A 13522-nucleotide genomic window follows, 5' to 3' on the forward strand; every position below is an offset into this window, starting at 1 on the left:
TGCGCTGGTTACACTGCTGCGCTTAAAATTTCTTTTTTGGTTTGCTACAATGCCTTTTCTGAAACGTTGTCTCCTTCTGCTGGAACACTGACTTCTTTCATTTAATGCCTGCAGACTATAAAAGAGAACCCAACCCAAAAAGTTTGGTTGATTAGTCTGTGGCATTCTGTTAAACTGTTGCTTATGGCGGTCTCTGTGAGCTTCTCAGCGACATTCAGCCAGCCAGGTATCCTGCCTGCAGTAGATGGAATGTGGCAATGGAACGCTGGCTGCGCGTGTCATAATAGGCTCTGAGCCTTTATATACCTGTGCACAGCAGCAGCCACCTTCAGTCTGCTGCTGGACAGCCAGCAGCAGCAGCAGCAGCAGGAGAGGTATGTAATCAGGAGCCCTCCTGCTAAGGGTAGACAGCTGCTCGTTCCACCCCACCCCCCGCCTTAATTGGTTCTCCTCCCTTCCAACAGTGTTGAGGCGGGTGGGAACAGCAGGGGGTGAAGGTGCTGTGTTTAAAGAGGTGGAGTTATGCAGATCTAAAACGCGTGGATTGCAGCAGCAGCAAGCCGAAAAGTGCAGGCATGTAAGGGATCTAGAGGTTGACAACATGTCTTCTTAACGGGAGTCCAGGAGCTCATCTCCACAAATGGACTTTTTAGGATCCTTGGGTGGCTCCGTAGTTTGAAACCAATTCTGGTTATCGCTTCTCGGCCTTTTGGCTAAGATCAAGTGTAGTATCTGTTCTTATCAGTTTAATATCTGATACGTCCCCTATCTGGGGACCATATATTAAATGGATTTTTAGAACAGGGAGATGGAAAAAGAGCTTGCTCTGTCCACTCCACGCATTGACCTGGTATTGCAGTATCTCCAGGACCGGTGCACCCCTTCTTTAATGCAGTTTCTAAAATCAGAAAGAATTGAATTCAATGTTTTTTGTTCATTTTGCTTGTTTGTCGGACTTTGGGATGGACTCTTTGGCTCTGCTTTTCTTCTCCTCATTGGATTTTTCATGTTCAAAGTTGCAGAAGCCAGATTACAAGCTCATTTTGGTTCAACTTCAGCAACTGTGCATTGCATTGCCATGTAATGTGATGCAATGCTATCTTTCTAGCTCTCCCTTTCTACTTCCTTTTGGATAAACAGACATATTAGGCAAGCATTTTGGAGCTTTCACCTAAATAACTACAGGTGGTGAGATAAGCTGCACAATATAATTGACCTTTCAGTATATTGTTGCACACACACCATCTATTTAGCAAATGCCCTTGTTATCAACAGCAGCCTTTTAAACTCACCCGAGCTAACAGGTATGTGCGCTGGTTACACTGCTGCGCTTAAAATTTCTTTTTTGGTTTGCTACAATGCCTTTTCTGAAACGTTGTCTCCTTCTGCTGGAACACTGACTTCTTTCATTTAATGCCTGCAGACTATAAAAGAGAACCCAACCCAAAAAGTTTGGTTGATTAGTCTGTGGCATTCTGTTAAACTGTTGCTTATGGCGGTCTCTGTGAGCTTCTCAGCGACATTCAGCCAGCCAGGTATCCTGCCTGCAGTAGATGGAATGTGGCAATGGAACGCTGGCTGCGCGTGTCATAATAGGCTCTGAGCCTTTATATACCTGTGCACAGCAGCAGCCACCTTCAGTCTGCTGCTGGACAGCCAGCAGCAGCAGCAGCAGGAGAGGTATGTAATCAGGAGCCCTCCTGCTAAGGGTAGACAGCTGCTCGTTCCACCCCACCCCCCGCCTTAATTGGTTCTCCTCCCTTCCAACGGTGTTGAGGCGGGTGGGAACAGCAGGGGGTGAAGGTGCTGTGTTTAAAGAGGTGGAGTTATGCAGATCTAAAACGCGTGGATTGCAGCAGCAGCAAGCCGAAAAGTGCAGGCATGTAAGGGATCTAGAGGTTGACAACATGTCTTCTTAACGGGAGTCCAGGAGCTCATCTCCACAAATGGACTTTTTAGGATCCTTGGGTGGCTCCGTAGTTTGAAACCAATTCTGGTTATCGCTTCTCGGCCTTTTGGCTAAGATCAAGTGTAGTATCTGTTCTTATCAGTTTAATATCTGATACGTCCCCTATCTGGGGACCATATATTAAATGGATTTTTAGAACAGGGAGATGGAAAAAGAGCTTGCTCTGTCCACTCCACGCATTGACCTGGTATTGCAGTATCTCCAGGACCGGTGCACCCCTTCTTTAATGCAGTTTCTAAAATCAGAAAGAATTGAATTCAATGTTTTTTGTTCATTTTGCTTGTTTGTCGGATTTTGGGATGGACTCTTTGGCTCTGCTTTTCTTCTCCTCATTGGATTTTTCATGTTCAAAGTTGCAGAAGCCAGATTACAAGCTCATTTTGGTTCAACTTCAGCAACTGTGCATTGCATTGCCATGTAATGTGATGCAATGCTATCTTTCTAGCTCTCCCTTTCTACTTCCTTTTGGATAAACAGACATATTAGGCAAGCATTTTGGAGCTTTCACCTAAATAACTACAGGTGGTGAGATAAGCTGCACAATATAATTGACCTTTCAGTATATTGTTGCACACACACCATCTATTTAGCAAATGCCCTTGTTATCAACAGCAGCCTTTTAAACTCACCCGAGCTAACAGGTATGTGCGCTGGTTACACTGCTGCGCTTAAAATTTCTTTTTTGGTTTGCTACAATGCCTTTTCTGAAACGTTGTCTCCTTCTGCTGGAACACTGACTTCTTTCATTTAATGCCTGCAGACTATAAAAGAGAACCCAACCCAAAAAGTTTGGTTGATTAGTCTGTGGCATTCTGTTAAACTGTTGCTTATGGCGGTCTCTGTGAGCTTCTCAGCGACATTCAGCCAGCCAGGTATCCTGCCTGCAGTAGATGGAATGTGGCAATGGAACGCTGGCTGCGCGTGTCATAATAGGCTCTGAGCCTTTATATACCTGTGCACAGCAGCAGCCACCTTCAGTCTGCTGCTGGACAGCCAGCAGCAGCAGCAGCAGCAGGAGAGGTATGTAATCAGGAGCCCTCCTGCTAAGGGTAGACAGCTGCTCGTTCCACCCCACCCCCCGCCTTAATTGGTTCTCCTCCCTTCCAACGGTGTTGAGGCGGGTGGGAACAGCAGGGGGTGAAGGTGCTGTGTTTAAAGAGGTGGAGTTATGCAGATCTAAAACGCGTGGATTGCAGCAGCAGCAAGCCGAAAAGTGCAGGCATGTAAGGGATCTAGAGGTTGACAACATGTCTTCTTAACGGGAGTCCAGGAGCTCATCTCCACAAATGGACTTTTTAGGATCCTTGGGTGGCTCCGTAGTTTGAAACCAATTCTGGTTATCGCTTCTCGGCCTTTTGGCTAAGATCAAGTGTAGTATCTGTTCTTATCAGTTTAATATCTGATACGTCCCCTATCTGGGGACCATATATTAAATGGATTTTTAGAACAGGGAGATGGAAAAAGAGCTTGCTCTGTCCACTCCACGCATTGACCTGGTATTGCAGTATCTCCAGGACCGGTGCACCCCTTCTTTAATGCAGTTTCTAAAATCAGAAAGAATTGAATTCAATGTTTTTTGTTCATTTTGCTTGTTTGTCGGATTTTGGGATGGACTCTTTGGCTCTGCTTTTCTTCTCCTCATTGGATTTTTCATGTTCAAAGTTGCAGAAGCCAGATTACAAGCTCATTTTGGTTCAACTTCAGCAACTGTGCATTGCATTGCCATGTAATGTGATGCAATGCTATCTTTCTAGCTCTCCCTTTCTACTTCCTTTTGGATAAACAGACATATTAGGCAAGCATTTTGGAGCTTTCACCTAAATAACTACAGGTGGTGAGATAAGCTGCACAATATAATTGACCTTTCAGTATATTGTTGCACACACACCATCTATTTAGCAAATGCCCTTGTTATCAACAGCAGCCTTTTAAACTCACCCGAGCTAACAGGTATGTGCGCTGGTTACACTGCTGCGCTTAAAATTTCTTTTTTGGTTTGCTACAATGCCTTTTCTGAAACGTTGTCTCCTTCTGCTGGAACACTGACTTCTTTCATTTAATGCCTGCAGACTATAAAAGAGAACCCAACCCAAAAAGTTTGGTTGATTAGTCTGTGGCATTCTGTTAAACTGTTGCTTATGGCGGTCTCTGTGAGCTTCTCAGCGACATTCAGCCAGCCAGGTATCCTGCCTGCAGTAGATGGAATGTGGCAATGGAACGCTGGCTGCGCGTGTCATAATAGGCTCTGAGCCTTTATATACCTGTGCACAGCAGCAGCCACCTTCAGTCTGCTGCTGGACAGCCAGCAGCAGCAGCAGCAGCAGGAGAGGTATGTAATCAGGAGCCCTCCTGCTAAGGGTAGACAGCTGCTCGTTCCACCCCACCCCCCGCCTTAATTGGTTCTCCTCCCTTCCAACGGTGTTGAGGCGGGTGGGAACAGCAGGGGGTGAAGGTGCTGTGTTTAAAGAGGTGGAGTTATGCAGATCTAAAACGCGTGGATTGCAGCAGCAGCAAGCCGAAAAGTGCAGGCATGTAAGGGATCTAGAGGTTGACAACATGTCTTCTTAACGGGAGTCCAGGAGCTCATCTCCACAAATGGACTTTTTAGGATCCTTGGGTGGCTCCGTAGTTTGAAACCAATTCTGGTTATCGCTTCTCGGCCTTTTGGCTAAGATCAAGTGTAGTATCTGTTCTTATCAGTTTAATATCTGATACGTCCCCTATCTGGGGACCATATATTAAATGGATTTTTAGAACAGGGAGATGGAAAAAGAGCTTGCTCTGTCCACTCCACGCATTGACCTGGTATTGCAGTATCTCCAGGACCGGTGCACCCCTTCTTTAATGCAGTTTCTAAAATCAGAAAGAATTGAATTCAATGTTTTTTGTTCATTTTGCTTGTTTGTCGGATTTTGGGATGGACTCTTTGGCTCTGCTTTTCTTCTCCTCATTGGATTTTTCATGTTCAAAGTTGCAGAAGCCAGATTACAAGCTCATTTTGGTTCAACTTCAGCAACTGTGCATTGCATTGCCATGTAATGTGATGCAATGCTATCTTTCTAGCTCTCCCTTTCTACTTCCTTTTGGATAAACAGACATATTAGGCAAGCATTTTGGAGCTTTCACCTAAATAACTACAGGTGGTGAGATAAGCTGCACAATATAATTGACCTTTCAGTATATTGTTGCACACACACCATCTATTTAGCAAATGCCCTTGTTATCAACAGCAGCCTTTTAAACTCACCCGAGCTAACAGGTATGTGCGCTGGTTACACTGCTGCGCTTAAAATTTCTTTTTTGGTTTGCTACAATGCCTTTTCTGAAACGTTGTCTCCTTCTGCTGGAACACTGACTTCTTTCATTTAATGCCTGCAGACTATAAAAGAGAACCCAACCCAAAAAGTTTGGTTGATTAGTCTGTGGCATTCTGTTAAACTGTTGCTTATGGCGGTCTCTGTGAGCTTCTCAGCGACATTCAGCCAGCCAGGTATCCTGCCTGCAGTAGATGGAATGTGGCAATGGAACGCTGGCTGCGCGTGTCATAATAGGCTCTGAGCCTTTATATACCTGTGCACAGCAGCAGCCACCTTCAGTCTGCTGCTGGACAGCCAGCAGCAGCAGCAGCAGCAGGAGAGGTATGTAATCAGGAGCCCTCCTGCTAAGGGTAGACAGCTGCTCGTTCCACCCCACCCCCCGCCTTAATTGGTTCTCCTCCCTTCCAACGGTGTTGAGGCGGGTGGGAACAGCAGGGGGTGAAGGTGCTGTGTTTAAAGAGGTGGAGTTATGCAGATCTAAAACGCGTGGATTGCAGCAGCAGCAAGCCGAAAAGTGCAGGCATGTAAGGGATCTAGAGGTTGACAACATGTCTTCTTAACGGGAGTCCAGGAGCTCATCTCCACAAATGGACTTTTTAGGATCCTTGGGTGGCTCCGTAGTTTGAAACCAATTCTGGTTATCGCTTCTCGGCCTTTTGGCTAAGATCAAGTGTAGTATCTGTTCTTATCAGTTTAATATCTGATACGTCCCCTATCTGGGGACCATATATTAAATGGATTTTTAGAACAGGGAGATGGAAAAAGAGCTTGCTCTGTCCACTCCACGCATTGACCTGGTATTGCAGTATCTCCAGGACCGGTGCACCCCTTCTTTAATGCAGTTTCTAAAATCAGAAAGAATTGAATTCAATGTTTTTTGTTCATTTTGCTTGTTTGTCGGATTTTGGGATGGACTCTTTGGCTCTGCTTTTCTTCTCCTCATTGGATTTTTCATGTTCAAAGTTGCAGAAGCCAGATTACAAGCTCATTTTGGTTCAACTTCAGCAACTGTGCATTGCATTGCCATGTAATGTGATGCAATGCTATCTTTCTAGCTCTCCCTTTCTACTTCCTTTTGGATAAACAGACATATTAGGCAAGCATTTTGGAGCTTTCACCTAAATAACTACAGGTGGTGAGATAAGCTGCACAATATAATTGACCTTTCAGTATATTGTTGCACACACACCATCTATTTAGCAAATGCCCTTGTTATCAACAGCAGCCTTTTAAACTCACCCGAGCTAACAGGTATGTGCGCTGGTTACACTGCTGCGCTTAAAATTTCTTTTTTGGTTTGCTACAATGCCTTTTCTGAAACGTTGTCTCCTTCTGCTGGAACACTGACTTCTTTCATTTAATGCCTGCAGACTATAAAAGAGAACCCAACCCAAAAAGTTTGGTTGATTAGTCTGTGGCATTCTGTTAAACTGTTGCTTATGGCGGTCTCTGTGAGCTTCTCAGCGACATTCAGCCAGCCAGGTATCCTGCCTGCAGTAGATGGAATGTGGCAATGGAACGCTGGCTGCGCGTGTCATAATAGGCTCTGAGCCTTTATATACCTGTGCACAGCAGCAGCCACCTTCAGTCTGCTGCTGGACAGCCAGCAGCAGCAGCAGCAGCAGGAGAGGTATGTAATCAGGAGCCCTCCTGCTAAGGGTAGACAGCTGCTCGTTCCACCCCACCCCCCGCCTTAATTGGTTCTCCTCCCTTCCAACGGTGTTGAGGCGGGTGGGAACAGCAGGGGGTGAAGGTGCTGTGTTTAAAGAGGTGGAGTTATGCAGATCTAAAACGCGTGGATTGCAGCAGCAGCAAGCCGAAAAGTGCAGGCATGTAAGGGATCTAGAGGTTGACAACATGTCTTCTTAACGGGAGTCCAGGAGCTCATCTCCACAAATGGACTTTTTAGGATCCTTGGGTGGCTCCGTAGTTTGAAACCAATTCTGGTTATCGCTTCTCGGCCTTTTGGCTAAGATCAAGTGTAGTATCTGTTCTTATCAGTTTAATATCTGATACGTCCCCTATCTGGGGACCATATATTAAATGGATTTTTAGAACAGGGAGATGGAAAAAGAGCTTGCTCTGTCCACTCCACGCATTGACCTGGTATTGCAGTATCTCCAGGACCGGTGCACCCCTTCTTTAATGCAGTTTCTAAAATCAGAAAGAATTGAATTCAATGTTTTTTGTTCATTTTGCTTGTTTGTCGGATTTTGGGATGGACTCTTTGGCTCTGCTTTTCTTCTCCTCATTGGATTTTTCATGTTCAAAGTTGCAGAAGCCAGATTACAAGCTCATTTTGGTTCAACTTCAGCAACTGTGCATTGCATTGCCATGTAATGTGATGCAATGCTATCTTTCTAGCTCTCCCTTTCTACTTCCTTTTGGATAAACAGACATATTAGGCAAGCATTTTGGAGCTTTCACCTAAATAACTACAGGTGGTGAGATAAGCTGCACAATATAATTGACCTTTCAGTATATTGTTGCACACACACCATCTATTTAGCAAATGCCCTTGTTATCAACAGCAGCCTTTTAAACTCACCCGAGCTAACAGGTATGTGCGCTGGTTACACTGCTACGCTTAAAATTTCTTTTTTGGTTTGCTACAATGCCTTTTCTGAAACGTTGTCTCCTTCTGCTGGAACACTGACTTCTTTCATTTAATGCCTGCAGACTATAAAAGAGAACCCAACCCAAAAAGTTTGGTTGATTAGTCTGTGGCATTCTGTTAAACTGTTGGTTATGGCGGTCTCTGTGAGCTTCTCAGCGACATTCAGCCAGCCAGGTATCCTGCCTGCAGTAGATGGAATGTGGCAATGGAACGCTGGCTGCGCATGTCATAATAGGCTCTGAGCCTTTATATACCTGTGCACAGCAGCAGCCACCTTCAGTCTGCTGCTGGACAGCCAGCAGCAGCAGCAGCAGCAGGAGAGGTATGTAATCAGGAGCCCTCCTGCTAAGGGTAGACAGCTGCTCGTTCCACCCCACCCCCCGCCTTAATTGGTTCTCCTCCCTTCCAACGGTGTTGAGGCGGGTGGGAACAGCAGGGGGTGAAGGTGCTGTGTTTAAAGAGGTGGAGTTATGCAGATCTAAAACGTGTGGATTGCAGCAGCAGCAAGCCGAAAAGTGCAGGCATGTAAGGGATCTAGAGGTTGACAACATGTCTTCTTAACGGGAGTCCAGGAGCTCATCTCCACAAATGGACTTTTTAGGATCCTTGGGTGGCTCCGTAGTTTGAAACCAATTCTGGTTATCGCTTCTCGGCCTTTTGGCTAAGATCAAGTGTAGTATCTGTTCTTATCAGTTTAATATCTGATACGTCCCCTATCTGGGGACCATATATTAAATGGATTTTTAGAACAGGGAGATGGAAAAAGAGCTTGCTCTGTCCACTCCACGCATTGACCTGGTATTGCAGTATCTCCAGGACCGGTGCACCCCTTCTTTAATGCAGTTTCTAAAATCAGAAAGAATTGAATTCAATGTTTTTTGTTCATTTTGCTTGTTTGTCGGATTTTGGGATGGACTCTTTGGCTCTGCTTTTCTTCTCCTCATTGGATTTTTCATGTTCAAAGTTGCAGAAGCCAGATTACAAGCTCATTTTGGTTCAACTTCAGCAACTGTGCATTGCATTGCCATGTAATGTGATGCAATGCTATCTTTCTAGCTCTCCCTTTCTACTTCCTTTTGGATAAACAGACATATTAGGCAAGCATTTTGGAGCTTTCACCTAAATAACTACAGGTGGTGAGATAAGCTGCACAATATAATTGACCTTTCAGTATATTGTTGCACACACACCATCTATTTAGCAAATGCCCTTGTTATCAACAGCAGCCTTTTAAACTCACCCGAGCTAACAGGTATGTGCGCTGGTTACACTGCTGCGCTTAAAATTTCTTTTTTGGTTTGCTACAATGCCTTTTCTGAAACGTTGTCTCCTTCTGCTGGAACACTGACTTCTTTCATTTAATGCCTGCAGACTATAAAAGAGAACCCAACCCAAAAAGTTTGGTTGATTAGTCTGTGGCATTCTGTTAAACTGTTGCTTATGGCGGTCTCTGTGAGCTTCTCAGCGACATTCAGCCAGCCAGGTATCCTGCCTGCAGTAGATGGAATGTGGCAATGGAACGCTGGCTGCGCGTGTCATAATAGGCTCTGAGCCTTTATATACCTGTGCACAGCAGCAGCCACCTTCAGTCTGCTGCTGGACAGCCAGCAGCAGCAGCAGCAGCAGCAGGAGAGGTATGTAATCAGGAGCCCTCCTGCTAAGGGTAGACAGCTGCTCGTTCCACCCCACCCCCCGCCTTAATTGGTTCTCCTCCCTTCCAACGGTGTTGAGGCGGGTGGGAACAGCAGGGGGTGAAGGTGCTGTGTTTAAAGAGGTGGAGTTATGCAGATCTAAAACGCGTGGATTGCAGCAGCAGCAAGCCGAAAAGTGCAGGCATGTAAGGGATCTAGAGGTTGACAACATGTCTTCTTAACGGGAGTCCAGGAGCTCATCTCCACAAATGGACTTTTTAGGATCCTTGGGTGGCTCCGTAGTTTGAAACCAATTCTGGTTATCGCTTCTCGGCCTTTTGGCTAAGATCAAGTGTAGTATCTGTTCTTATCAGTTTAATATCTGATACGTCCCCTATCTGGGGACCATATATTAAATGGATTTTTAGAACAGGGAGATGGAAAAAGAGCTTGCTCTGTCCACTCCACGCATTGACCTGGTATTGCAGTATCTCCAGGACCGGTGCACCCCTTCTTTAATGCAGTTTCTAAAATCAGAAAGAATTGAATTCAATGTTTTTTGTTCATTTTGCTTGTTTGTCGGATTTTGGGATGGACTCTTTGGCTCTGCTTTTCTTCTCCTCATTGGATTTTTCATGTTCAAAGTTGCAGAAGCCAGATTACAAGCTCATTTTGGTTCAACTTCAGCAACTGTGCATTGCATTGCCATGTAATGTGATGCAATGCTATCTTTCTAGCTCTCCCTTTCTACTTCCTTTTGGATAAACAGACATATTAGGCAAGCATTTTGGAGCTTTCACCTAAATAACTACAGGTGGTGAGATAAGCTGCACAATATAATTGACCTTTCAGTATATTGTTGCACACACACCATCTATTTAGCAAATGCCCTTGTTATCAACAGCAGCCTTTTAAACTCACCCGAGCTAACAGGTATGTGCGCTGGTTACACTGCTGCGCTTAAAATTTCTTTTTTGGTTTGCTACAATGCCTTTTCTGAAACGTTGTCTCCTTCTGCTGGAACACTGACTTCTTTCATTTAATGCCTGCAGACTATAAAAGAGAACCCAACCCAAAAAGTTTGGTTGATTAGTCTGTGGCATTCTGTTAAACTGTTGCTTATGGCGGTCTCTGTGAGCTTCTCAGCGACATTCAGCCAGCCAGGTATCCTGCCTGCAGTAGATGGAATGTGGCAATGGAACGCTGGCTGCGCGTGTCATAATAGGCTCTGAGCCTTTATATACCTGTGCACAGCAGCAGCCACCTTCAGTCTGCTGCTGGACAGCCAGCAGCAGCAGCAGCAGCAGGAGAGGTATGTAATCAGGAGCCCTCCTGCTAAGGGTAGACAGCTGCTCGTTCCACCCCACCCCCCGCCTTAATTGGTTCTCCTCCCTTCCAACGGTGTTGAGGCGGGTGGGAACAGCAGGGGGTGAAGGTGCTGTGTTTAAAGAGGTGGAGTTATGCAGATCTAAAATGCGTGGATTGCAGCAGCAGCAAGCCGAAAAGTGCAGGCATGTAAGGGATCTAGAGGTTGACAACATGTCTTCTTAACGGGAGTCCAGGAGCTCATCTCCACAAATGGACTTTTTAGGATCCTTGGGTGGCTCCGTAGTTTGAAACCAATTCTGGTTATCGCTTCTCGGCCTTTTGGCTAAGATCAAGTGTAGTATCTGTTCTTATCAGTTTAATATCTGATACGTCCCCTATCTGGGGACCATATATTAAATGGATTTTTAGAACAGGGAGATGGAAAAAGAGCTTGCTCTGTCCACTCCACGCATTGACCTGGTATTGCAGTATCTCCAGGACCGGTGCACCCCTTCTTTAATGCAGTTTCTAAAATCAGAAAGAATTGAATTCAATGTTTTTTGTTCATTTTGCTTGTTTGTCGGATTTTGGGATGGACTCTTTGGCTCTGCTTTTCTTCTCCTCATTGGATTTTTCATGTTCAAAGTTGCAGAAGCCAGATTACAAGCTCATTTTGGTTCAACTTCAGCAACTGTGCATTGCATTGCCATGTAATGTGATGCAATGCTATCTTTCTAGCTCTCCCTTTCTACTTCCTTTTGGATAAACAGACATATTAGGCAAGCATTTTGGAGCTTTCACCTAAATAACTACAGGTGGTGAGATAAGCTGCACAATATAATTGACCTTTCAGTATATTGTTGCACACACACCATCTATTTAGCAAATGCCCTTGTTATCAACAGCAGCCTTTTAAACTCACCCGAGCTAACAGGTATGTGCGCTGGTTACACTGCTGCGCTTAAAATTTCTTTTTTGGTTTGCTACAATGCCTTTTCTGAAACGTTGTCTCCTTCTGCTGGAACACTGACTTCTTTCATTTAATGCCTGCAGACTATAAAAGAGAACCCAACCCAAAAAGTTTGGTTGATTAGTCTGTGGCATTCTGTTAAACTGTTGCTTATGGCGGTCTCTGTGAGCTTCTCAGCGACATTCAGCCAGCCAGGTATCCTGCCTGCAGTAGATGGAATGTGGCAATGGAACGCTGGCTGCGCGTGTCATAATAGGCTCTGAGCCTTTATATACCTGTGCACAGCAGCAGCCACCTTCAGTCTGCTGCTGGACAGCCAGCAGCAGCAGCAGCAGCAGGAGAGGTATGTAATCAGGAGCCCTCCTGCTAAGGGTAGACAGCTGCTCGTTCCACCCCACCCCCCGCCTTAATTGGTTCTCCTCCCTTCCAACGGTGTTGAGGCGGGTGGGAACAGCAGGGGGTGAAGGTGCTGTGTTTAAAGAGGTGGAGTTATGCAGATCTAAAACGCGTGGATTGCAGCAGCAGCAAGCCGAAAAGTGCAGGCATGTAAGGGATCTAGAGGTTGACAACATGTCTTCTTAACGGGAGTCCAGGAGCTCATCTCCACAAATGGACTTTTTAGGATCCTTGGGTGGCTCCGTAGTTTGAAACCAATTCTGGTTATCGCTTCTCGGCCTTTTGGCTAAGATCAAGTGTAGTATCTGTTCTTATCAGTTTAATATCTGATACGTCCCCTATCTGGGGACCATATATTAAATGGATTTTTAGAACAGGGAGATGGAAAAAGAGCTTGCTCTGTCCACTCCACGCATTGACCTGGTATTGCAGTATCTCCAGGACCGGTGCACCCCTTCTTTAATGCAGTTTCTAAAATCAGAAAGAATTGAATTCAATGTTTTTTGTTCATTTTGCTTGTTTGTCGGATTTTGGGATGGACTCTTTGGCTCTGCTTTTCTTCTCCTCATTGGATTTTTCATGTTCAAAGTTGCAGAAGCCAGATTACAAGCTCATTTTGGTTCAACTTCAGCAACTGTGCATTGCATTGCCATGTAATGTGATGCAATGCTATCTTTCTAGCTCTCCCTTTCTACTTCCTTTTGGATAAACAGACATATTAGGCAAGCATTTTGGAGCTTTCACCTAAATAACTACAGGTGGTGAGATAAGCTGCACAATATAATTGACCTTTCAGTATATTGTTGCACACACACCATCTATTTAGCAAATGCCCTTGTTATCAACAGCAGCCTTTTAAACTCACCCGAGCTAACAGGTATGTGCGCTGGTTACACTGCTGCGCTTAAAATTTCTTTTTTGGTTTGCTACAATGCCTTTTCTGAAACGTTGTCTCCTTCTGCTGGAACACTGACTTCTTTCATTTAATGCCTGCAGACTATAAAAGAGAACCCAACCCAAAAAGTTTGGTTGATTAGTCTGTGGCATTCTGTTAAACTGTTGCTTATGGCGGTCTCTGTGAGCTTCTCAGCGACATTCAGCCAGCCAGGTATCCTGCCTGCAGTAGATGGAATGTGGCAATGGAACGCTGGCTGCGCGTGTCATAATAGGCTCTGAGCCTTTATATACCTGTGCACAGCAGCAGCCACCTTCAGTCTGCTGCTGGACAGCCAGCAGCAGCAGCAGCAGCAGGAGAGGTATGTAATCAGGAGCCCTCCTGCTAAGGGTAGACAGCTGCTCGTTCCACCCCACCCC

At 45.3% G+C, this 13522-nt stretch overlaps 10 non-coding genes across 10 annotated transcripts; all 10 read left to right on the forward strand.

The window, feature by feature from the left end:
* Nucleotides 1-693: 693 nt before the first annotated feature.
* Nucleotides 694-884, forward strand: LOC141239085 (U2 spliceosomal RNA). The gene has a single exon (XR_012304495.1). It is a non-coding gene; the product is annotated as a U2 spliceosomal RNA (small nuclear RNA).
* A 1115-nt stretch (nucleotides 885-1999) lies between these two features.
* Nucleotides 2000-2190, forward strand: LOC141239086 (U2 spliceosomal RNA). The gene has a single exon (XR_012304496.1). It is a non-coding gene; the product is annotated as a U2 spliceosomal RNA (small nuclear RNA).
* Nucleotides 2191-3308: 1118 nt separating this feature from the next.
* On the forward strand, nucleotides 3309-3499 carry LOC141239087 (U2 spliceosomal RNA). The gene has a single exon (XR_012304497.1). It is a non-coding gene; the product is annotated as a U2 spliceosomal RNA (small nuclear RNA).
* Nucleotides 3500-4617: 1118 nt separating this feature from the next.
* On the forward strand, nucleotides 4618-4808 carry LOC141239088 (U2 spliceosomal RNA). Its single transcript, XR_012304498.1, has one exon. It is a non-coding gene; the product is annotated as a U2 spliceosomal RNA (small nuclear RNA).
* Nucleotides 4809-5926: 1118 nt separating this feature from the next.
* LOC141239089 (U2 spliceosomal RNA) lies at nucleotides 5927-6117 on the forward strand. The gene has a single exon (XR_012304499.1). It is a non-coding gene; the product is annotated as a U2 spliceosomal RNA (small nuclear RNA).
* Nucleotides 6118-7235: 1118 nt separating this feature from the next.
* LOC141239090 (U2 spliceosomal RNA) lies at nucleotides 7236-7426 on the forward strand. The gene has a single exon (XR_012304500.1). It is a non-coding gene; the product is annotated as a U2 spliceosomal RNA (small nuclear RNA).
* Nucleotides 7427-8544: 1118 nt separating this feature from the next.
* Nucleotides 8545-8735, forward strand: LOC141239091 (U2 spliceosomal RNA). Its single transcript, XR_012304501.1, has one exon. It is a non-coding gene; the product is annotated as a U2 spliceosomal RNA (small nuclear RNA).
* A 1121-nt stretch (nucleotides 8736-9856) lies between these two features.
* LOC141239092 (U2 spliceosomal RNA) lies at nucleotides 9857-10047 on the forward strand. Its single transcript, XR_012304502.1, has one exon. It is a non-coding gene; the product is annotated as a U2 spliceosomal RNA (small nuclear RNA).
* Nucleotides 10048-11165: 1118 nt separating this feature from the next.
* LOC141239093 (U2 spliceosomal RNA) lies at nucleotides 11166-11356 on the forward strand. The gene has a single exon (XR_012304503.1). It is a non-coding gene; the product is annotated as a U2 spliceosomal RNA (small nuclear RNA).
* Nucleotides 11357-12474: 1118 nt separating this feature from the next.
* On the forward strand, nucleotides 12475-12665 carry LOC141239095 (U2 spliceosomal RNA). Its single transcript, XR_012304505.1, has one exon. It is a non-coding gene; the product is annotated as a U2 spliceosomal RNA (small nuclear RNA).
* Nucleotides 12666-13522: the final 857 nt, after the last annotated feature.

Source organism: Phyllobates terribilis, unplaced genomic scaffold (assembly GCF_046119375.1).
Source record: "Phyllobates terribilis strain yellow unplaced genomic scaffold, ASM4611937v1 Scaffold_769__1_contigs__length_694716, whole genome shotgun sequence".
Classification (NCBI taxonomy): Eukaryota; Metazoa; Chordata; class Amphibia; order Anura; family Dendrobatidae; genus Phyllobates; species Phyllobates terribilis.